The sequence below is a fragment of the Mus caroli genome, unplaced genomic scaffold, assembly GCF_978045245.1.
Source record: "Mus caroli unplaced genomic scaffold, Mus_caroli_1 scaffold_3, whole genome shotgun sequence".
Classification (NCBI taxonomy): Eukaryota; Metazoa; Chordata; class Mammalia; order Rodentia; family Muridae; genus Mus; species Mus caroli.
The window spans coordinates 35,151,369-35,177,686 of record NW_028227258.1 but is presented as its reverse complement, the minus strand read 5'-3'; positions in this window follow the sequence as shown (position 1 = coordinate 35,177,686).

The window sequence follows — 26,318 nt, the reverse complement described above, 5'->3', positions numbered from 1 at the left end:
GATATGTTTGTTCTATTATAATTTGGTCAATTTGCATGAACATGAATAGAGCTATGTATATTCCACAGTATAATCAGTCTACATCAGGCATACTCACCTGAGTCCTGGCATAACCACAATATAAGATTGTTAAGTCATGTTGATATTAATTAGAGATCTTAGCTGGCTAAAACTTTCAGATGAAGCCAAGAAAATTCTGAAGCATTGAACTTGATTTTTTTTTTTCATTTTTTGTTGGGCATGCACATCTGGTCCAGAAAAATATATCAAGTTTATAGGTAAAGTTTATGGAATTTTATGCACATTAGTGAGGACTTAAATTATGAGATATATGAAATATATGTCTTGAGAATTTGCTAACTTTCTTTGACATTATTTGAGAATCTATCTTAGAGATTCTGTGTTTACTTGGTAAAAAAATGATTATAGCCTACTACATTACAAAGAATGTAGTAGGTAAGTCTCTCCTTAAAAACGTATTATCAGTCTACTTGCCAAAGTTGTGAATACAATGTGTTTACTTTCTCTGGGTATAGAAAGTAAGGGTAGTAAGAAAATAAATACATAATAAGCCAGCTACTTTAATCCTATATATCTTGGAGAAATAGCAATGTAAAAGTAAGGAATAATTTATTTTATCTCTACTTAATTATTTAAATTATCTAAGTTAGAAAATCTGAAAGTTGTAAAATAGAAATATTTGGTAATATAAAAATACAAAGATGAATGAGGAGCCAGCAGAGTATTATTTCCCAATGACCTTTCTTCACAGACTTATCACCGTGCACAAAACTCAACTTCAAATAAGGTCAGAAACACTAAATATGATAGAAGAGAGAGCAGGGAATGAGGTTTGAACTCATTGATACATGAAAAAGGTTCTGAATAGGACACAAATAGTAAAGTCACTCAGAGGAGAAATTAACAAATAGGATCATGTTGACCATATACATTTGATATGATTAATAATATGATTAAGCTTTTGCCTATTATGTTCCATTCACTTGATGAGAATGTTATTTCAAATAGAAAATATTGCTAAGCTGTGCATAATATCTGCAAATGCATGTTAAAAACAGAAGTGTGATAAATCTATTTATTACCTAGAGAACTCAAAATAAAAATGCAAAGAGATGAAATTTAATTTCTATAGAAAATAATTTTTAAAATAGTGTATGTATATCTCTTACATGTATACTTTATTACATAATGGATTCAGAGAATGCCAGTGAATATCAATAGAATTAACTAGGCTTTTAGAATTGTTGATTAGTATTTCATTAACCATCAAGATACATAATTTACCATTTTTATTGGTATTAAAATACCTCCACTTGACATCCTGTCACTCATGGTGATGAACTAAAATGCAATTTCATGGCAATCAACTAATGAGCAATGGAATTTAAAAAAAATCACTTAAAATATTTAAACATTGATAGATTATCTATGTAGAAGACAAATATAAGGAGAATAACAAATACATGTATACAAACTTCATGTGTTTAAGAAAATACCATGTAAAATAAATCATGAATAATAATACAATGTAAATGTATTGTACTTCTAATGCTTTTAAGTTATTCTAAGGTTATGTGCATTAAACATTGTGAATATTATAGTTACCTCTCAAAGATTTTTTTTTTACTAGCTATTGCTGAAAGAGAAGTACTAAGTAATCTACACAGTGCCAAATACAATATTTCTTAAGTATGTTTCTCCTTGTAGAAACAAAATAACTGATAGAAACTACTTAACTGAGAAAGGGTTTATTATGACAGATGAGAGGGTGGAGTCTATCAAAATAGGAAAACACGGTGGTAGTTTGTCATCCTGGGTCTGCTTCTGCCTTCAGAGTATCTAGGCACCATAGAGTACTGGGCTGGACTAGAAGGAATGAAGCTACCCAGGCAGATAGGTTAGCAGGATCTCAGCTGGTGTGAATGGAGAGGAAATAGCCTCTGGAGACCATTTTCAAGGAAATAGCTATCTTTATTGTGCGTGAACAAGAGTTATATAAACCTAGAGGTGTTAGAAGGGCTTTTCAAGATCATTGGCTAGAGCTGAGAGGCTGGGAATTCTCCATTTGCATGAAGAGGAATTCCAGGTGCTTACTGGGCATGTCCTTATAGGGAGAGGGGGTTATTCAACTTGTTATTTGGTCGCTTGCAATGTGACTCCCTTAAGGGTGGTGGAGGTGGGGTGGTAAGGCTGATGTGCATTGGAACATGTAGGCCTGGAACATAGAAGACATAATTCTACTCCTGCTAGTCTCAGAATGATATTTTTAGGGTTTGGACATGGGTTGACTTCACTTTTTTTCCACAATGTCTCCCCCAAATCACACAGCTTTCTGGCCCCACATTAGTTTGCTATGTGTATGATGAGTTATATAAGCCTGACCAAAGAGCAAAGACCAAACGGTGGGGCTAATAACCCTCAAGACCCACATGTAGGGTGCATCTTCCAGTGAGGGCCCATATCTAAAGAGTGCATTGTGTCACCTACTAAAATAGCTGGGAACAAGTGTTCAAATACATGATTATTGTTTTTGGAATATTTCACATATTAACATATGAAGAATATCCCCATCATTCTAAGTCTTATCACTTAGATGGTGTTTTCATCTACCATACAATATTACCCTCAATAAGCTTATCAGGTAGGTGAACAAAAGAGGTAAGGATATAAAATCCTGTGTAGTTTAAATAATAGGTTCAGTGTACAGACATTATAAATTCAAACCTATTAACTTTGATACACAATTTAAAATTATAAAACATATACCATACCAAGAAAAAAAACCTGAAGTCATGGAACTTGAGATCAAGACTGAATAATTGAACAATATAATGGAGAAGAATTAAAGATGGCTGAATTTCTGTATAAAGATATACATGTAAGTGATTAAAGTCATAAAGTGACTAAATGTTGGCTCATAATGAACTGGGAAACAATAAGGCCAAGAAAAACAAAATATTGCATATACTGACAGTAATGATAGAGTGGAAAAAAAAACTGTGTTTTGAAAATTTCTTAATGTGGTATTTTCAAATAATAAAAGAAAATGAGAGGGACAGACAAAATGAATGACAGAAAGAGGAGAGACAAAGTCCTCTGGATTTTCTCAAGCTGGGTCTCAGCTGTCAATCTAAATGTGTTTACCAGCCATCTAGCTTCTGAACCCATCGTTTAACCAGAACTGTTTCTGTTTCTTTACTTCATATTCTTACTCAAATATCTTCATAGCAACATATATTTTAATGCTTTGGATATTTTATACTTACATAAAATATTGAATGACTCCAGATTCCCTTGATCATACATACAATCATGCATTATAACACCGCTACGTACCACATAATTATCAATGGCAGGAAGAACTTAAATGTTAAAAAAAAGGCTGTAAGATTGAGAATTGACAAGTGGGACCTCATGAAACTACAAAGCTTCTGCAAGGCTAAAGACACCATCAATAAGACAAAAAAACCACCAACAGATTGGGAAAGGATCTTCACCTATCCTAAATCAGATAAGGGACTAATATCCAATATATATAAAGAACTCAAGAAGGTGGACTCCAGAAAGTCAAATAACCCCATTAAAAAATGGGGCTCAGAACTGAACAAAGAATTCTCACCTGAGGAATACCGAATGGCAGAGAAGCACCTGAAAAAATGTTCAACATCCTTAATCATCAGGGAAATGCAAATCAAAACAACCCTGAGATTCCACCTCACACCAGTCAGAATGGCTAAGATCAAAAATTCAGGTGACAGCAGATGCTGGCGAGGATGTGGAGAAAGAGGAACACTCCTCTATTGTTGGTGGGATTGCAAGCTTATACAACCACTCTGGAAATCAGTCTGGCGGTTCCTCAGAAAATTGGACATAGTACTACCGGAGGATCCAGCAACACCTCTCCTGGGCATATATCCAGAAGATGTCCCAACCGGTAAAAAGGACACATGCTCCACTATGTTCATAGCAGCCCTATTTATAATAGCCAGAAGCTGGAAAGAACCCAGATGTCCCTCAACAGAGGAATGGATACAGAAATTATGGTACATTTACACAATGGAGTACTACTCAGCTATTAAAAAGAATGAATTTATGAAATTCCTAGCCAAATGGATGGACCTGGAGGGCATCATCTTGAGTGAAGTAACACAATCACAAAAGAACTCACACAATATGTATTCATTGATAAGTGGATATTAGCCCAAAACTTAGGATACCCAAGATATAAGATACAATTTGATAAACGCATGAAACTCAAGAAGAATGAAGACCAAAGTGTGGACACTGTGCACCTTCTTAGAATTGGGAACAAAACACCCAGGGAAGGAGTTACAGAGACAAAGTTCGTAGCTGTGATGAAAGGATGGACCATTTAGAGACTGCTGTATCCAGGGATCCGTCCCATAATCAGCTTCTAAACGCTGACACCATTGCATACACTAGCAAAATTTTGCTGAAAGGACCCAAATATAGCTGTCTCTTGTGAGACGATGCCGGGGCCTAGCAAACACAGGAGTGGATGTTCACAGTCAGCTATTGGATGTATCACAGGGCTCCCAATGGAGAAGCTAGAGAAAGTACCCAAGGAGCTAAAGGGATCTGCAACCCTATTGTTGGAACAACATGATGTACTAACCAGAACCCTGGAGCTCTTGTCTCTAGCTGCATATGTATTGAAAGATGGCTTAGTCGGCCATCAATGGAAAGAGAGGGCCATTGGACTTGCAAATTTTATATGCCCCAATATAGGGGAATGCCAGGGCCAAAAGAATGGGAATGGGTGGGTAGGGAAGTGGGGGGCGCTATGGGAGACTTTTGGGATAGTATTGGAAATGTAATTGAGGAAAATATGTAATAAAAATATTAAAAAAAAAAGGCTCAAATATTCTCACTACATTGGGGACTTAAATTGCAAAATAGTTAAAGACCTCTGTTGTAAAGTAGTATAAACATGATTTTAAACACTCTCAAATTCCAAAGAATTCAGGTCGAAAACTATTCTTTTTTTTTCAATTTTTTATTAGATATTTTCTTGATTTACATTTCAAATGCTATTCCCAAAGTCCCCTGTATGCTCCTCCTGCCCTGCTCCCCTACCCACCCACTCTAACTTCTTGGCCCTGGTGTTCCCCTGTACTGGGGCTTATAAAGTTTGCAAGACAAAGGGGCCTCTCTTCCCAATGATAGCCAACTAGGCCATCTTTTGTTATATATGCAGCTGGAGACACAAGCTCTGGGGATACTGGTTAGTTCATATTGTTGTTCCACCTATAGTGTTGCAGATCCCTTCAGCTTCCCTGGGTACTTTCTCTAGCTCCTCCATTGGGGTTCCAGTGTTTCATCCAATAGATGACGATGAGCGTCCACTTCTGTATTTGCCAGGCACTGGCATAGCCTCACAAGAGAGAGCTATATCAGGGTCCGGTTAGCAAAGTCTTTCTGGCATATGCCATAGTGTCTGAGTTTGGTGGTTGTATATGGGATGGAACCCCGGGTTGGGAAGTCTCTGGGTGGTCTTTCCTTCCATCTTAGCTCCGAACGAATTTATCAATAAAAGTCCAGAAACATCTTGTAAGGTCCATAGTGTTTAAATTGAGAAAGACTTGGCTAATAGAATACATAGAAATCAGAAATTGTACTATTTAGCTTATAGATTGCCTGTAAGTATTGTATGACCAATTATATGTAAGTAAAAATGAATAAACATGATCTAAAGAGGGAAAGTGTGATAAAGGTTGTATGCTAATCTACCTGAACTTTAGACTGGAAGCTTTGGGAATGCACCCAGGGCTTCTGGGCAATAGAGTGTCGTGATCAAATGCACAGTTTAGAAAGGTCATTGTAGAATTAGTGTGGAAAATAGATTCCACAGGAGGAGAAGCTAGGTAGAAGTGTTTATGAAGACTGAGCTATGGAACTCATGCTGAGAATAAAATCAGAAATAAGACTGTGGGGATAGATTGAGAAAAACAAAAGATGTATGAGATAATGTTCCACACATTCTTTGGCACAATCAGACTTGTAATTAAACAATGTGCTACAAGATTGTGATGTGTGTGATGAATTACAAGTTAATATCTAGGACAGACAAAAGTAAGGTGTGCCATGTTTTCAGAGGGAGACAAACAGTTTGAAGTATGGAATAATAAATTTGCCATGTAGAGAGAAATTCAAGTTGTTAAAATTCAAGCCTTTGATCAGTTTCATTGACAACTTCAATCCCTGAAATCACACTATATTTTCTCTATGATAGATAGTGCCTACAAGGAAATGTAACGAACACACAAATGCCCATTAAAATGATTTTGAGCAAATACAAAAAATTTACTATAGCTTTATAATGGCAGCTGATTTCTCAGAAGTGGGAAAAAATTAGATGTGCTCAATTAGGAATTATATACCTACATATCTATATCAATATCTATCTATCTATATATATATATATACATATATATGTGTGTGTGTGTGTGTGTGTGTAAAACACAAGGGGCCCTGGCAATAATAGTACAAGTCTAGCTAGCAGAAACCTAAAGAGAATGAATATTTCAGGAGGAAGGCAAAAACATTCAGATCTATGGTATACAAACTGAAAGATAAGCGGTTCATGAAATGAGATGACTCCAGGAGAAGCAGCAATAATGCTGTATAAGAGCAGCATGTCTTTTTTACTGACATAGTAGAAATTCAGAAATTCATCAATAATAGGTTCATTGATTATTTTGTAGTGACGTTTTATTGTTATATTGTAAACTCAAGAATAAGAATCCATGATGAGTGCTATAAGAAATATATAAAGTCATAGAAATGATGGAATCAGGCATGTGTAGGATGCTGGAACAGAAACAGTACTGATAAAATATAAAAAAAAAATAAGGAGTGAAGGAGGGAAAAGAACTGGCTGTGGTGATCAAACTGGTCATAACGACCCATAATCCCAACACCCAGGAAGCTGAAGCAAGAAGACCCAGAATTCAAAAAAAAGTTGAGCAATATAGCATGATTCTATTTAAATTACAGTACCAGCAACAGTGCTCCATGCAGAAGAATAGCAGACATAATATTCAAACTGGTATGTGTCTTGGGATGGTGAGCAACATCAGAAGCTATGAAGTTCTTAAAATGTTAATGCAAATTCTATATTTTCTTATTTTCATCTGGGCATAGAATGATTTATCAATTTAAATCAATATAATATTACCACTCTGGATGAACTTTGAGCCTTTAGTTATGTACCTGTTGGCTTATACCTTTTAAAAAACTAGTTTAATCAGAGTATATAAATGCTGTAACCTTCTGTTTAGCCCATCATCCAACAGAGGTAGTGAACTGGGCAAAAGAGGATTTGGGCCTCTTTAGAAACTGTTTAGAAATAGTTCTTTTGGGGCAATTTTACAAATCAGCAATGGCAGTTTGATCCACAAGAAAACACAATCTCAGTCAACCTGCTTCTGATGACATGGATAGTGTGAACTGGCATGTGTTAGTTCTTCTTTCTTTCCATATCATCTCTAATAAAGTAGAATCCAAGAAGACTTAGGCTGTTGTTCAGATTAAACTTTTATAGAATGTATTATAAGAAATTTCTACACACTTGAGTTAAACAAAAAAACAAACATTTTTATTTTCAACGTGTATCCTGTTTTAAATATTACTATGTTCTATTTTGTGTTTGGCACATGAAATAAAAATTTCTGGTTTCTTTGGAAACTCAACTGTGTCATGTGATGTTTTTCTTGGAAACTGTCTTATGAGAGGATGTTTCTGCTGAAACAGGCAGGTGGGATACTCTTTGGCTGAAACAGACACTTGTAATGGAAAAAGGGCATGTAATATTTTTCTAGAGCAGATACTGGAGAAAACACTTCACCGTTGAAAAGAGTATAAATATAACCAAACAGACAGTGGATGACACTGTGTGGCATTGGTTGGCCTTGCTGCTCTTTGTTGGTCTTCATTGGGCTTTGCTGACATGGAGATTGTTACTCATAGCCCAATGAGTGATGAAATCAGTGCCAACTGGGAGAAAACCTTGTGATGGATGATTGGCCCATGTCACTACCTAGGATTCAGCATGGGGTTGTTTCTCCTCTGATTTCTCCCCTTACTTCATTAATTTCTCTTTCCTCTTTTCAGTGTAGACTTGTTCTAGCTACTTCTGGAATGGGTTCCAAAAGAAGTCATTCTCTCCGTCTCTCCATGGGAAGAAATTGAGGAATTCCTTCTCATGGGTCACCTTATGTCCTCAGATCCAGTGTCCTATAAGACTGAAGTACAATTAATTTTCTCACTGCTGCCCCTAATGGTTACAATGTTAAGAGACAGTACTGCAGTGGTGTGGAGTAAGAATTAGCTCCCAGTACAAATGGATATATTTGTGATAAGGTAAGAAAATCTTCCTGAGAAGGATGTCTATTTTATTACGTGAGGATAACTCGGTCCTTCCTGCTACACAAAACTGAGGCTACAGTGGTCTAGAGTTCACTTACTGCAATTATGAAACACATATTCATGTCATTCGTGCCTTTTATATAAGCAAGTCTGTTTTGTATAGCAATCTAAATTATCTTTTGTTGGTCTTGTCTACTCTGACTATTGTTTCGGTTGGTTTTGTTCTGTTTTGCCTTGTTGTTTTTGTTTTTGTTTTTACCCTGCTGCTTTAATGTGATATTACTCTTATGGTAGAATCCTTATTTCTGTTTGTTAAAAACAAAATTCTCACTATGTGTGTATGAGACATATCAAAGTTCACTTTAAACATATCTTTTTTCAGGTGCCTTTTCACAACACTCATGTGTGTGTTCTGATAAAAGCCTGCAGCCTGCTCCTAGAAGACATGGACAGCCTGTCTGGGTAGTGTGTCCAGAAGCTCAGATTTCTGACCTATACAAGGATTTTCATGACTTTTAATCTTTGCATTTTTCATTTTGCACACTAAGGTAATAGGGAATTATTTATCTTGTTTTCAACTGAATCTTCTTGATTAAGAGACAAGCTAAAATCAAACCTGGAATTCAGCAGAAATAGGAAAATAAGATATCTGTTGCTTAGCTTTAGGGTGCACCCTTAGATTTGCAGTGATTAATCTTTTCTTACTACGCTATCTATAAAAGAAAAAAATGAATATGGCATACAGAAAATAGCTGAAAATTGTGTTTAATATATGGCATTCTTGAACAATTGAAAATAAAGTAGACAAATAACCCAATTTAATCCTAAGGAAATATATTTTTGTGGCTTTTTAAATAAAATCATGTGGAATTTTTTCTGCTGATCTAAAACAATGGGTTAAAGGTGACTTCTAAGTGAGAAGTGCAGTGCAAACTATAAATCTAACTATTAAAATAACAGCAAAAGCTGTTTTCTTTTGTGATGGTGGTGGTAGTGGTGATGATGATGATGATGATGATGATGATGAATTGCCACCACAAAAGCAAAGTAGCAGGTCCACACACCACTATGACAATCAGTCATGTAATTTGAGCTTTGAGCACATTGTTTTTCATCTTTTTCTCTTCATTAATATTTATTTATTTCCTTTGGTTTGTTTAAACTGATTCTGTGAATTAGTTTTGTGGTTAGACATTGAACACTTTATAGGGGGACTTTGATAAAGACAAACTTCATCTGTGGTGGAGCAGTTGAAATGGTTATATTTGGGTGGTATAAAATGTGGCTCAGAACAAAGACGCTCATTCCTCATCACAACAAACAGTTTCCCAATGATCTTTGCGAGCTTCATGTTTAACCAGAGTGGAAACTCCAGAGTATCTGGGACTGCGAAGGTGGTGCTGTGATGCTTAATTCTTGTACGCATCCCATTGAAGACATTTGGCTGAGAGATCCAGCATCCGTTTGCTTTCAGCACTGCCCCAAGTTTCAGGACTCAATGCACAATTATAATACAAAAGAAATTGTACTCAACTTCTTCAGAATTGCATGCTATAGAAAATAAAACAATAAAACAACATATTTTGAATAATTCTTCTGAAGAAAAACACTATAGGATACTAACTTCAAAAAATATTTTACTCAAATCCTCCTGTGTTCAAAGTAAAACTCAAATCCTTTCTGTTTAATATTCTGCATAGTAACAACTTCTTGGACAGAATCAAAAGTAAGTTTATGATACAGCAGCTCTTGGGATTTTAAACAGAACCAAATATTTTGCCCAAAATATGAGAATTTTGATGGTGTTAAACCATGTCAAACACCTTACCTAGAATTGGCAACTGACATAGTTTTAAAGTAACTTACAAACCATTTGCCACCTATATAAATATATTTGCAAGAGAATTCCATTTACTTAATTACTTTTTGCTTCCAACTAAAATGACAAAATAAACAAAAGAGGTTCCAAAATATTATATGAGAAGAAAAGTAAAATTATATTTTAACAGAAATATGTTCTATAAGTTTACTAGTTATAACACAAATACAGCACATGTACCTAGAAAATGAGTATGTCAATTTGCATAACAATTTTATAATCTTATAACTATGAATAGTTTGAATTTGAATGGCTTGTAATTTTAAGGCAGAGAGTAGGAAAGAACAAAATTTGCATTCTCCATATGAATTAATTACTTTGGAACAGCAACCAGAACATAGCAATTTAATAAGATGACTACTCATTTGAATATATGTAAGTGAATAAAATTCTCAGTATGGCAACCACAGTTGCTTCACAAAAATTATACAGAATAATGCTTTTCTTACTAATAGGTCAAAAATGTCAGTAAACCCTGATGTATCTGATTGGTCCTACATTCTTTTATCGATGAGAGTCTAAAATTCACTTTAACAATTACTGAGTAATAAATTAATGAACTAAGTTATTCTTAGAGCATAGCAAAATGTCACTGAACTAGAAACAGGGAAAGCCTATACTGACTTAACTCTATGACATACTCATTATTAGTGAGTTAAATATTTAAATGCTATAATGTCTAATATATAAAATAGGCAAAATTAATTTGATATAGATTTTATTAACTACTATTCACATTTAAATATCCATTATATATCTGTGCAAACTCTATGTCAATATACAGCTCATTGCAAATAACTTATTAAGTTTATGATCTGGAATAAATAAAATTAAAATAAAAAAACTGTTATCAGACATTTTATTATATGATATAAATCACAATAGGAAACATACATTTTTGGTTCTTAATGAGTTAAGAAAAAACATGGAAACTCAGGAATAAGAAGCTGTATATCTTTTTCATTATTCAGAGATAAAAGGACAGTCAGAAAACAAAGAAGGAAATATGAGCAACATATTCTTAATAATTGATAGTTTTCCTTAACAAACAACCTTATACAAGAGTGCAATACTTAACTTAGTGTTCACAGTATCCCATTCTTTATAATTAGGGATGACTCTCTTGCAAGGGACAATATACCAGTCAGATATACCTAGATATGGACTCTTAAATGGTCCATATCGAGAAAATTCTCAAGAAGCCACATTAGAATTATTGCAGACTTGCAATCTATATCTTCATAACCTCTAAAATTAAATAAAATAATAAAATGAATGAAATAACATAAATAAAATAAAATAAATAAAAGACCTCTAGGCCTCCTCTACTTCTGAAGCACAAACTAACTGCTAAACCTGCTTTGGATACATGGTCATGTGGACTCAAGTAACAAAGGTAGAGATGATAATGCAATGGGAACAAGCTTAAGCCTTACAATCTGATTTAGAGCATTTGGCCACTGTCACAATTAAAGTCACCCAGTGGTGGTGTCGCTTATCCACTAATTCAAAAATACCTGAAATACAGTTTCTAAATGCAGCACAGTGTAAAAAAAATGGGTGTGCAGGTTTTGATAAGCTTTGAATTCTAGACTTGAGCAAAAGAGCATGGTAATAATCATATGAATAAAACTATATTACTCTTCCTCATCTGAGTAAAATTGTGCTTTTAAAAAAATGCAGATAAGAAAATGAGTTAGGAATGATTCACAAAATAGTTCTCTGTTACCTAGTTTTCTCACATCTATCACTTTTAATTTTATCTTTGTTGTGTAGATAACAAAATATCTTACTCAGGGCAGTGAAGTTAATAATAACTAAGTATTTGATATTAACCAGAAAATATATATATATTGTTTAAGGTAGGGAGAAAAAAGGAATATGACATTGAAAATTTAGGAAGTGAAGAGAGAAACCTGATAAATGAGAAGAGCCACTTCAGATATTTGAACTGAATGTTTTTGCAAACCTTTTATTATATTAAAATTTGTCAAAAATTATATATTTATTTGTGAGAGCTCATCTATCTAGGAGGTTTCACTATATTATCATAACTGTCATCATAAATAAACAAATAATGCAACAATAATCCCTATAAATAATATAGGCAGTTGGGGAAAGTTTACTCACCATGAGGCAAAAGGATAGTGGTAAAAATGATTTTCCTGGTGTCTGAGTAGCAAAAATTGGATGTACTCAGACTCTCTTTCTTCTCTCTCTCTCTCTGTCTCTGTCTCTGTCTCTGTCTCTCTCTCTCTCTCAAACACACACACACACACACACTTCTTTCTTTTTTCTCCAGGGATCCATCCCATAATCAGCTTCCAAACGCTGACACCATTGCATACACTAGCAAGATTTTGCTGAAAGGACCCAGATATAGCTGTCTCTTGTGAGACTATGCCAGGGCCTAGCAAACACAGAAGTGGATGCTCACAGTCAGCTATTGGATGGATCACAGGGCCCCCAATGGAGGAGCTAGAGAAAGTACCCAGGGAGCTAAAGGGATCTGGAACCCTATAGGTGGAACAACATTATGAACTAACCAGTACCCCGGAGCTCTTGACCCTAGCTGCATATGTATCAAAAGATGGCCTAGTCAGCCATCACTGGAAAGAGAGGCCCATTAGACTTGCAAACTTTATATGCCCCAGTACAGGGTAATGCCAGGGCCAAAAAGTGGGAGTGGGTGGGTAGGGGAGTTGGGGGGAGGGTATGGGGGACTTTTGGGATAGCATTGGAAATGTAGATGAGGAAAATACCTAATAAAAAATATTTTTAAAAAATGTTGGAAACTAGAAATAGTGCCAATAATGCAATAATGCTACCATGAGGAGTTACTTGGGTGTAAACTGTATTTTCAAGTATCCAACAAAACATGACATGTGGTATAACATAATGAATGTAGTATATGACATAGTATATTATACATGTAAGAGTAATTTCCAAATGTGTTAATGAAGAAATGTCTATGGAGTGACACAAATGATGTAGTAATTGATTTGATAATTTTGTGTGTTCTAAATATCACCTATATTATATGCCATAGATATAACAAAATTATTTTTCAACCAAAATAACAATAATAAATTAATCAATGGAATGATTTTAGGAGCAATAGCTACACAGATTCATTGACAATATAATTTAAAAGGTAGGAGGACTTGATGTAAGACTTAATTAAAATAGGTGTTTAGGATGATAAATAGAATGATCTTGATCTAAGATGACAGTTTAAGTCATACAAGTTTGTATTGCAAAGTCATAAAAATATGTAACTAGAATAAAAAGAGAAAAATCAACACAGTAGAGAAGATAAAAAATATTTGAAAGTCAATATTCATCTAGGAAAAACAAAAAATCTAGGATAGTTAAAGTAACCCTGTAAAATAAAAGAACTTCGAGAGGTCACCATCCAAGATGTACTATAATGTGAATCAATGTACATATGAGCTGTAGTACAGAGCAATAGTAATCAAAACTTCATGGAATTGGCATAAAAACAGACAGCTTCATCAGTGGAATCAAATCAAAGACTCACACACCTATTGACACTTGATTATGACAAGGAAGCCAAAACTATACAAGGGAGAAAAGAAAGCATCTTCAACAAATGGTGCTGGTCTAATGGGATGTCTACATGTAGAAGAATGCAAGTAGATCTGTATTTATTTCTTTGCACAAAATCCAAATTCAAGTGGATCAAAAACTGCAACATAAAACCAGTTACACTAAGTCTTTAGAAGAGAAAGTGAGGAATAACCTTGAATGCATAAACTCAGGAGACAATTTCCTCAATAGAAGAGCAGCAGCTCAACTGTAAGATCAACAATTCATAAATGAGACTTTATGAAACTGAAAAACTTCTGCAAGGCAAAGGACACTGTAAATAGGACAAAACAGCACTCCACAGAACGGCAAAAGATCTTCTCCAACTCTACATACGACAGAGGGCTGACATCCAAAATATATACATAATACAAGAAACTAGACATAAACAAACCAAATAACTCAATATTAAAATGGGGCACAGATCTAAACAGAGAAGTATCAACAGAAGACTCTCTAATGACTGAGAAGCACTTAAAGAAATGTTCAGCATCCTTAGTCACTAGGAAAATGCAAATCAATATGACTCTTGGGTTTCAATTTTAAACCTTTCAGAATGGTTAACATCAAAAAAATCAATTGACAGTACATGCTGGACAGGATGTGAAGCAAGAGGAACACTCCTACATGGAGGTGGGAGCGCAAACTTGTACAACCTCTTTGGACATCAATTTGGCAGTTTCTCAGAAAACTGGGAAAAGAACTACCTTAAGAACCAGCTATATCACTCCTCAGGATATTCAAAAGATGCTCAACCATACCACAAGGACACTTGGTCAACTATGTTCATAGCAGCTTTATTCATAATAGTCGAAAACTGGAAACAACTGAGATGTCCCTCATCTAAAGAATGTATAAGATAATGTAGTTAGTGCATTTAACTATTTAACTATTGAAAGCAAAGACAACTTGAAATTTGCAGGCAAATGGGTGGAACTAGAAAAAATCATCCTGAGTGTGGTAACCTGGTGCCAGAAAGACGCTCATGGCACATACTTAGTTTTAAGTGGATAGTAGCCATAAATTACAGGATAACCATGCCACAATCTAGAGTACCAAAGAGAAACTGAGTAAGAAGGAAGGGTCAAGGAAGGGTGCTTGAATCTCATTGAGAAAGGGAAATAAAATAAGCATTGGGGTGGAAGAAGAGAAGGAACATGATGAGACAAAGGGTATGGAGGAGAACAGGAGGAATCATGTATGGGGAGAATAGAGGGAGAAAGAAAGGGAATGGTAGCTGTGGGGAATCTCTCGAAGGAACTAGAAACATAGGATAATAGAATCTCCAAGGAACCTTTGAGGGGGAACTTTGCCAAGACTCCTAGCAAGAATGTATATGGAACCTGAAATGGCCACATCCTGTAACCAGTCAAGACTTCCAATGAAGGGATGGAGACATCAATCCACCCACAAAACCTTCAACTCACAATTTTTCCTACCTATAACATGTGCAAGGATAAAGATGGAGCAGAAATTGAGGGAATGACTAACCAATGACTGTCCCAACTTGAGACTCATCCCATGAGAGAGAGCTTATCTGAGACACTATTAATATCCTATTCCAACAGACAAGAATCTAGTATAACTGTCATCTGATAGGCTTCCTCCAGCCATTGACAGAAACAGATTCAGAGACCCACAACCAAACATCAGGCAAAGGATGGGGAATCTTGTGGATGATGGGGAAATTTTTTGAAGAGGCCAAAGGGGAAAAAAGCATCATAAGAAATCCTATGAAATCAAAGGCCATAGGTTTCTCTAGAGATGCAAATACTAACCAAAGAGCATGCATGGGACAAACCTAGTGTCTCTATATATACAAATATGAAGCTTGGCCTTTAAGTGAGACCCCTAACAACTAGAGCAGTGATTGTCTTTGACTATTGCCTGATTTTAGATGTTTTTCCTCTAACTGGGCTCCCTTGTTTGGCCTCAATAGGAGTAGATGCACCTAGTCCTATTGCAACTTGATATGTCAAGGCTGTGGACATCCTTGAGAGTCCTCCCCTTCTTTGAGGAGAAAGGGATGGGAGATGGAGCGAGGTGAGGTGAGAGAGAGGGACTAGGAGGAGAGGGAGGGATGTAAATAAATTAATGAAAATTATGGAAAATTAGCTGAAAGTAATGCCATAGATGAACTATAAACAAAATATGCTATTACAATGATTCCAGTGATATTGTCAAATTATTCTTCATGGAAACCTTTTAAAAATATGTGTACACTGAATGAACATAAATTAAATCTCTTCAATGAACCAATAAATGGGTAGATTTTCATTAGTGACATAAACAAGGATCTAATCAAATGGTAAAGCTGATTTAAAGAAAACAAATCTTCTAAAAAGTGATATAAAAAGAGGTCATTTAACGTGTGTGTGTGTGTGTGTCTGTGTGTGTGTGGGGGGGTGGCTGTGTGTGTATGTGTGTGTGTGTGGGTGGCTGTGATATTTTATTCTTATGGGAAAAGTTTCACAACCATGTCTGGGATTAATGTTCTCTCAACTTAATTGGTGAATTTGGGGTAATTTTAAGTCTTGGAAAGTAAAATCTGCCTAATACAAATTTAAGATGAAAATTAAGTTAAATTAATGGATGTGGAACAGAGATTTATGAGAAGTCCATTAATCTGAGCAGAATAGTCCTGAGCTTATCCCAATTTTTGTTTTGTTTTTGTTTGTTTGTTTGTTTGTTTGTTTGCTTGCTTGCTTTTTAATACAGAAATATATGACCTGAAAGCAAATGTGCTGGGTATTTTAATGTCAACTTGACACGAGCTAAAGTTATGAAAGGGGGAAAATTCAGTTAAGAAAATGATTAACTGTGATATGACTATAGAAAGACTATAGATCATTTTTTAAGAGGTGATTGATGGAGAAGGACAGTTGATTATAGATCATACAATCCTTGGGCTGGTGATTCTAGGTTCCATGATAAAGCAGACTATGAGGGTAAGCCATGAGGTAAGCCATGAGGAACAAGTTGGTAACCTGCGCTCCGCCATGGCCTCTGCATCAGCTCCTAACTCTAGGAGCTATTTGAGTTCCTGTCATGACATCCTTAAATGATGAACTGTGTTGTGGAGCTTAAGCCCATAAACCTTTTCCTTTGGTCATAGTGGTTTTGTTTTTGTTTTTGTTTTTGTTTTGTTTGTTTGGTTTTCGAGACAGGGTTTCTCTGTATAGCCCTGGCTGTCCTGAAACTCACTTTGTAGACCAGGGTGGCCTCAAACTCAGAAATCTGCCTGCCTCTGCCTCCCTAGTGCTGGGATTAAAGGCATGCGCCACCACGCCCAGCGTTGATAGTGTTGTATCACAGAAAATATAACCCTAACTAAGACAGCAAATACCAACTTTATACCAAATAAAGAAATTACTTGTAAAAAGATCTCATTAAAATTGTTATCCAATAAAAATAAAGTTGCAAAGACAAATTATCGTAACATCTTTCTGACTCCATAATTATAGAAAGTAGACAAAGTTCTAGGTAGTTTATTTTTATATACATATATTTTCCTTTGTATATTAAGGTAATATACAGAGTTAATGTTAGGGTGCTTTCAAAGTAAACAACATCAAAATATTAGTTCAACTGAAATACTCGTAGAAGCCAATATATACATATATCCATTCCACAGCTGTATTTCAAGAAATAAGAACAAGCAAAAGGGAAGAAAAATGAAAAATATAAATATATCAAATACACATTGGTTAGAAACTAGATTTATCAATCATGGTAACATAAGGTTCACTTCCTATCAGATCCAACTATAGGAACGTTTGAGATGTCTTTGAAGGAAGCAATATTCAAGTAATCAGAACCAACAATTTAAGTGAGACTATCCATGTAAATAAAAGTCCTCACAGCCATGGCAACAGAAGTTCAGCACTCACACTCACATCTGCATCATAAAGTATGGCATTTTCAGAGAGTATGTTCTTCAAGTCCAGCTGGACAAAACCACCTTCTAATGTGAATCATAATAATCCAAGAACCACATACCAAAGGTTAGTTGGAATCAGTCCTGCTTCCTGGATTTTTCAGAGAAATTTAAGACTTGTTCACGTAGATGTTTGGTTCAATAATTTAAGGAAGAAGCCATGTAATTTATCATAAAACCTATCCAAATCACTTTGTTTCTGGTGTGTGGAATTTTACCTATCATCACTTTTTATCATTAAGCCTAAAACAAACTATACAGTAGGTGGAAAGTAATCTTTTTTTTTTTTTTGGTTGAGTTTATCCATCACACTCTAGCTAATATTGAAAATACTTGCAAACATAAGTGTAGAGTATGAAAACAGAAACAAAAAGCATTTCTGTAGCAATTGGCAATGTGTATGACCAAAAATATTATTTGCATAGAGATATTCTGTTTAAATTTCAAAAATATCAGTGACATTTGTCTATCAATTTAATTAATTTTTCCAGCAATTACTTTATCTAAATTAGTAGGTCCTATTCCAGTTACCATCAGGAATGGAACTAAAATTCCTTAGCCGTATGCTGATTATGTATTGGCAGCAACAGGTTCACAAATGAGAAATAATAGAAACGTACACTAAAAAATACGTAATAATAATTATTATTACGTATTTTCCTCAATTACATTTCCAATGCTATCCCAAAAGTCCCCCATACCCTCCTCCCCCCACTCCCCTACCCAGCCATTCCCACTTTTTGGCCCTGGCGTTCCCCTGTACTGGGGCATATAAAGTTTGCGTGTCCAATGGGCCTCTCTTTCCAGTGATGGCCGACTAGGCCATCTTTTGATACATAAGCAGCTAGAGTCAAGAGCTCCGGGGTACTGGTTAGTTCATAATATTGTTCGACCTACAGGGTTGCAGATCTCTTTAGCTCCTTGGATACTTTCTCTAGCTCCTCCATTGGGGGCCCTGTGATCCATCCAATAGCTGACTATGAGCATCCACTTATGTGTTTGCTAGGCCCCTGCCTAGTCTCACGAGAGACAGCTATATCAGGGTCCTTTCAGCAAGCGCTTGCTAGTGTATGCAATGGTGTCATCGTTTGGAAGCTGATTATGGGATGGATCCCTGGATATGGCAGTCTCTAGATGGTCCATCCTTTTGTCTCAGCTCCAAACTTTGTCTCTGTAACTCATTCCATGGGTGATTGTTTCCAATTCTAAGAAGGGGCAAAGTGTCCACACTTTGGTCTTCGTTCTTCTTCAGTTTCATGTGTTTTACAAATTGTCCCTTATATTTCGGGTATACTAAGTTTCTGGGCTAACATCCACTTATCAGTGAGTACATATCACTTGAGTTCTTTTGTGATTGTGTTACCTCACTCAGGATTATGCCCTCCAGGTCCAACCATTTGCCTAGGAATTTCATAAATTCATTTTTTTAATAGCTGAGTAGTACTCCATTGTGTAAATGTACCACATTTTCTGTATTCATTCCTCTGTTGAGGGGCATCTGGGTTCTTTCCAGCTTCTGGCTATTATAAATAAGGCTGCTATGAACATAGTGGAGCATGTGTCCTTACCGGTTGGGATATCTTCTGGATATATGCCCAGGAGAGGTATTGCGGGATCCTCCGGTAGTACTATGTCCAATTTTCTGAGGAACCGCCAGACTGATTTCCAGAGTGGTTGTACAAGCTTGCAATCCCACCAACAATGAAGGAGTGTTCCTCTTTTTCCACATCCTCGCCAGCATCGCAGCACACAATCTTAACCACTGATCTGTCTCTTAAGCCCTAACACACTGTATCTCTGTTTCAAATTTATGGTAATGGGCTCAGTCAACATGTAAAAGAATATTCTTTTTCCAAGAAAAACAGTAATTATGAGTGAAATATGCTTTTTGTACATTCCTAGTGGGAAGACCAGCAACTCAAAATTTAACATTATTAGAACAAGATCTTTAAATTAAATGAAGTTGCATAACACTGACCATGCCCTGTCTAATCGTTACTCTAGTGAATAGAAGAAATGTGGATATACAGAGAGATACTGGGATATGTGTGAACAGAGAATAGATCACAGAAAAAGGCAGCCTAATGAAGTAAATCATCAGGCCATCAGAAGAGATAAGGTGTTCTGAAGCTCTAATAATGTTTAAGCCCACTGGCTAGTAAATTTCTTTGTGTTTGAGCTATTCAGTCTGGTGTACTTTCAAGGAAACCCTGGAAAACAAATATAATAAGTAATGGGTATATAAGACACAAATGCAAAGATGGTTGTTTTAGAGGCTATATTTGAATGATAACATACTTGAAAAGAAGTGGTAAATATTGAGAAATATTTAGATAATACTGACAAAGTGTATATGGTCCTTGCATGAGACAAGGCCCTGTATCAAATCTATACAAAGGGAAAGCAATCCCAAAGAGTTCTGTCCACATTTCATTCTGATTCCATGTTGAAATTAAGATTATATTCTGATCCAAGGTAGACTATAGTATATCAAGCCATAATCTTGTTCATTTATTTAATTTTTTAAAGAAACATATTTCATTATTACAAATATACATTGCATAATAGAAATTAAAATAGACTAAGTTTAGTTAATCTTATCTTTTCTCAGGCAAGCATTACCTTGGTTGGAATTATATTCATTGAATGACAGAACAGCAAGTTTCTTTTCAGTGTTGAATAGTTTGGATGAATTCCAGAGATCAATGTAGAAATTAATTGCTAAACTTCCTGGCATGAGTCTTCTCATCAGCACCGATTTCTTTGAGCAGCCATCGAAACGGGCATTGCTTGCCAAGGTAAGAGTTTGACAGTTTTGCAATTAGGAAGGACGGGGCATGATTCATTTCTCCTAGGAGTCAATACTTACACTGTACAAATTACACACACAGGCAAATTAACCACAGTGTTTTAAACAGGATTGTTTAATATTTCATCATTTAACATTACTGTCACTCATATTTTTCTCCCATAAGGGACACACTTGAAAATAATTAGACTTAAGTATTTCACAACTTAGTGATTTTTATATGCAACTCACAAAATGGTACTTGTAATTTAATCATTCCAGAGATTATGGAAAATTGATTTTTATGAAAATAAAGCATCTGGTTACATAAATAATGTTTGAAAATGTGAGTAATTTATAGCACCCAAGGCATTGCATGTGGTGAACTTTAACTGAATGTGGTCAGGGCAAACATCACCTTGCCCTCTACAAGTTTTAAAAATTGCACTGTGCTGTGGAAATCAAAGACAGATTTTGTGTGTTTTATATGATATTTGAAATATGTATGAAATATTAATTTTGCTACCTCATTATTCCAGATAAACTTTCAGGTTTTTTTTTACTGTAACTGTCGATAATAAAAGCAAATTTTAAGTCTCATATCACTTATTATTTTACTAATTGTTGTTTTTGTTTGTGTCGTCTCATATATACATAAACAAATTTTCCAAGTTCTAGTCCTAACTACCATAATCATTATTGGCTATCATTATTTATCTTGCAATATGTACGTATGTATTTTTTATCTTAATCTTATTCCAATTAAAGTAAAAATGTTTAACCTTAGTTCATTTGATAGTTATCTATTTTTACCATAGTTGAATGAAAATTATGAAATATTACAAACAGAAGGAAGCATGTAGGATCCTGGTGTTGTTGTTCATGTACATGTGTTCACACACTGAGATGCAACCTTTCATCTGCACACTTCCCTCCACCCACTGAGATACATTATTCGATGTGTATAGCTGCCTCCACACAGAACAATGCTTCACTCTATAGGAGTATTTGCCTGCAAACACTGCGATGCCATTTTCCATTGTATAGTTGCCTCCAGCTCCTGAGATACATCCTTCTTGTACTTGCTCTACCCACTAAAAAGCATTCTTTATCCATGTCCTTGCCTCCACCCACTGATATGCATCCTTTCATTAATGTATTTGCCTCCACACACAGAGAGGCTTCGCTCCTTCCTTGTCCTTTTCTTCTCATTCAGATGGATCATTCTGTACTCGCCTCAAGTTTGTAAATGTGAGCATCCTCTTAGTCTCTTAAGAACATCTTAGGTCCAACAGCTCCCTTCATTTACTTTATATAATTGAGAAATGTTACAATTTTTCCATTGTGCTAGATTTTTTTAAAGTGTATAAAATGTCTTTATTCTAAGTGACTAAGTTTACAGGTGACACTTAGAAAATTATTGCTCGATATGTATGGAGAGGAGGAAGCACATTTCTGTGTTTCACATGAGAACCCACGGGGAAGATACATGTCGCTGTGTAAAAGCTGCTCTGTGCTTTGTGTTCTTTGTTGTCATATTTAGAGATAATTTTATTGGTTTCTTAAGGAAGTCATTATACTTTGCACATCCTTAAGTATGTATTAACACTGTGAACTGAATCCCTGCAATATCCTCAGGTCAATGAAACCAAAAGATGAGTTCCACCTGATTTTTAATTGGTTATTTGTCTCCATCCTATAAAAGACAGAACCCTGGGGTCCTGAATGCTAGAGGCAGAGAAGGAGTGCATAGAATGTCTGTGAAGGGAAATCAGAATGAAAACGAAGTACAGAACAAAAGAGTGGGAAAATTAAAAAACATGCACATTGAAAAGACATAAATGTCCTTGGAAACTTTTAACACCTGATTGGTTTAAAGTAATTAAAATATATATAAGAAGTTAAAAGTAAAATTCCTAAGTTGAAAACAAGTGGTGCAGTTAGGCAAAAATATCCCTGTTATAGTCGACTCACATTATAACTGAATTTATTAAGTATAAAAATATTTTAAATTAAAATTGAATTGACTCACTTCCCCTCAGTCTCTCTTCCCTCTAGCCCCTACAAGCAACCTGGCCTCCAGCCACTTTCCAACTTTCTAGACTCTCAAGCACCTTTTCTTTGATTATTACTGCACATGTGTGCATACATATACATAAATATACTTATAGTTGTGTTTCTCTTTGTATGTATTTGGTTTCAGCCCTGATCACTATTTATTAGATAACAAACAAAAGGGCTCTTACCCCAGAAAGCCACTGCTTCTTCTTTCAGGGGTCATTACTTGCCTACAGCTCTTTGTCTACAAGGATGACCCCATGACTTTTCACACTTGCAAATGAATATGTTTATATTAATATGTTCATTGATATTGACACTATTTTATTCTTGTTTATGCAGCCATGAACTATTATAATGAGAGACTATTTCAGAGCAGACTTCCTTGTTTCCTGGCTCTTGTAATCTTTCTTTCCCTATTATGAAATGTCTCTGAGCCATATATACAACAGCTATGTTAGAAATGTAATAATGGGGACTGGTCTTCCTACAACCCCTTGATATCTTTTTTGTGTGTAGTTGTCATTTTCTATAATGCTTGCTATTTACTGTAATGTAGGGTTGGATTTTTCAAAACCAACGTAATTATGGTTCCTTAGGGCTTCAATATCCCTTTTAGCACACCATCCTCCAGAGGTAGGGGAAAATAAAAGTTACTAGGAAAATGGGTTTTTCTTGACATGTTTAGCAATAGTTAAATACAATTCCAATCTTCCTTGTCAGCAGTCCAGTCAAAAACATCAAACATGAATCAGTAGTACCAGGTCAATTCAGACCAAAGTAAATGTGAAGTTCCACTGATAAGCACAAGTCTGTCAAAGTGGCAAGAAACAGACAAAATACTACTAGAAGTTTTTCTGTGCATTTCTCTCTGTGAAGTCATGACAAGCAAAGATCAGTGAATAAAACAAGGTGAACCAATGTGAGAACATCACCCATTCTTTGTTGCATTATTACTTACACACTTTTCAAACATCACAACATCTGATCCAGCAAAACATCACATCTCCTTTCGCCAGGTAACTTCCAGAAAAACACCGCATACCCGTTCTCAGCAAAACATCCTCTCATAAGACAGTTTCCAGAACAGCATCACATGACACTAGTGAGTCTCCAACACAATCAGAAGTTCCCACTTCACTGTTAAGAGAGGCTTCTTTGGTGATGGGTGAAATAAAATGAAATTTACAGGTAAATGGGCAGACTTAAAAAGATTGTGTGGGATGAGGTACATAAACCCCTAAAGACCAAAGCCATATTTTCTCTCATCTGTGGTTTCTACCTCCAAATTCTTGAATGTAAGCATACAACATGGAGAATCCTCAGAAACCAGAAATGTATAAAGGGACAGGAGATACGGGACAGGGAGCTTGAGAAGAAACTTGCACAATATAGGTAAAATGATGTGGAAAACAGAAAAATGGGAAGGGTCTCCAACTGCAGAGGACAGAAGGAATTCAATATATACAAAGAAGTTCTTCTGGTGAACAAATAACAATAAGATTACTTGATAAAGCCTCAAAAAAGCATATATATATATATATATATATATATATATATATATATATATATACACAATACATATTTTATATACATATAATATATATAAATACATATAATATATAAATACAAACATATATATGCAATTTACATTACATTGATTGAGAATGCTCTCCACAAGAAATAGAGACTAATCAAAATCCAGTACCAGGCACAAGAAATCTTCCTTTGAATGGTTCATCAGGGTAGTCCAAGTGACTCCTCAAACATTCTAGACTAGATGCCGTCTTTAGTTACCTCTCAGACACTGAGAGTGGGCCCTATTTTGTAAAACATGGCACACTTAGGACCCAAGACTTGGATGATTGGATCTGGATTTGCCTTGAAAGCTTCTTACCTGCATCCTAACCTCCATGGTACTGGAAAACATCACACAGCAGCCAAGAGAGAAAATCAAGCAAACAGTTCTATCAAGTTGAAACATCTATGAATCAAAATGATCAACATGACAAGATACCAGTGAAGGTGCAAAAATGATATTTCCCTTTCAGGGATAATCAACAGCTGTCCAATTGGACTTAAGGTCTGCTCAGTTGAAGGAAATCATGTGTGGTCTATTATTATTCAGGGTTATCTACAGTAATGAACCATATAGAATTGAATAAATATATAAAAGGGATTTATTAGAATGGCTTACAGGCTGTGGTTCAGCTCATCCAACAATGGCTGCCCACCAACAGAAGTTCCAAGGGTCCACTTCAGTTGTTGTTCAGTCCATGTGGCTGAATGTCTCAGCTGGTCTTCTGTATACTCCAGAATCCCGAAGAAGCAGGTTGTAACATCAGTGAAAAAATTAAATTTGCCAGTACAAGAGCAAAAGTACCTGTCCTTCATGTTCTCTATATAGGCTGCAGCAGAAGGTGGGATGCAGATTAAGGTGGATAATCCCATCTCTAAAGATCTGGGTTAAAAGTGGGTCTTCCCACTTTAAATGATATATTAAGCAAATTCTTCAAAGGTGTACCCAGTCACTTAGGTTTTAATTAATTTCAGATTTAGTCTTAGTTGAGAATCAAGAATCTCCATCACACCTGGTGCTGAGAACATAACCATTTTCTTGGGTCGGATGAGGTCATTCGCATTAGAAAAGTATCTACTCCCGCCTCTGCTAGAAGCGCATAATTCCTTGCTATATTGTAATTCTTATCTTTATGTTCCTGCCAAAACATTTCTCATCAGAGAGGCTTTTCCTCACAGAAAATGGTAATCATCACATAAAATATTTCGACAATGCTTTGATGAAATTATTTTAAAATTTTTTGTCTTTAATTATGGGCCATAGATTTGAGCCACTTGTAGCATAAAATAAGAGCTTGGAGATACCTTTAATGTTACACACACACATACACACACACACACACACACACACAAGCACATACACAGATTATATATATATATATATTGGGTACAAACAAATTATGGCTTTGAGAGGATGTGAACTCACAAAATCATAGAAAGCCAAAGAAAGAACAAGGTTAAGGGTCAGATTAGAATTAAATGCATATTTGAGATTTTCTTTCCTAGCAATCAAAATCCACAAGTATTTATAAAACCTGACTGGCCTCAATGTGGCTACAATGAAGATGCCTTTTAACTTCAGATGACCTTGCTTGTACCTCCTGGCATATGTAAAAGTCATAGCTGGTCTATGTGGTCCTGGGCTGGTGTATGATAGTAAAGTACTCCCTCGACTGAACTCCCTCTCCAGCCTCAAGGAAACAAATTCTTAATGAATACAATACTAATGATGTGCCATATATTCATGAAAGTATAATACATTTGGTTTTAGGTTTTTGTTTTGTTTTGTTTTGTTTTGTTTATTCTCTTATGATCTTTTATTGTGGTAAAATTACTTACCCTCGCAGGGAAATTTGAATCTTGTCTATTAGTTGCTTGAATTAGTTTATTGGTTGCTGTATCAAAACAAGTTTTTTTTTATTATTAGGTATTTATTTTATTTACATTTCCAATGCTATCTGAAAAGGCCCCCACACCCTCCCACACCCACTCCCCCACCCATCCAACTCCCACCTCTTGGCCCTGGCGTTCCCCTGTACTGAGGCATATAAAGTCTGCAC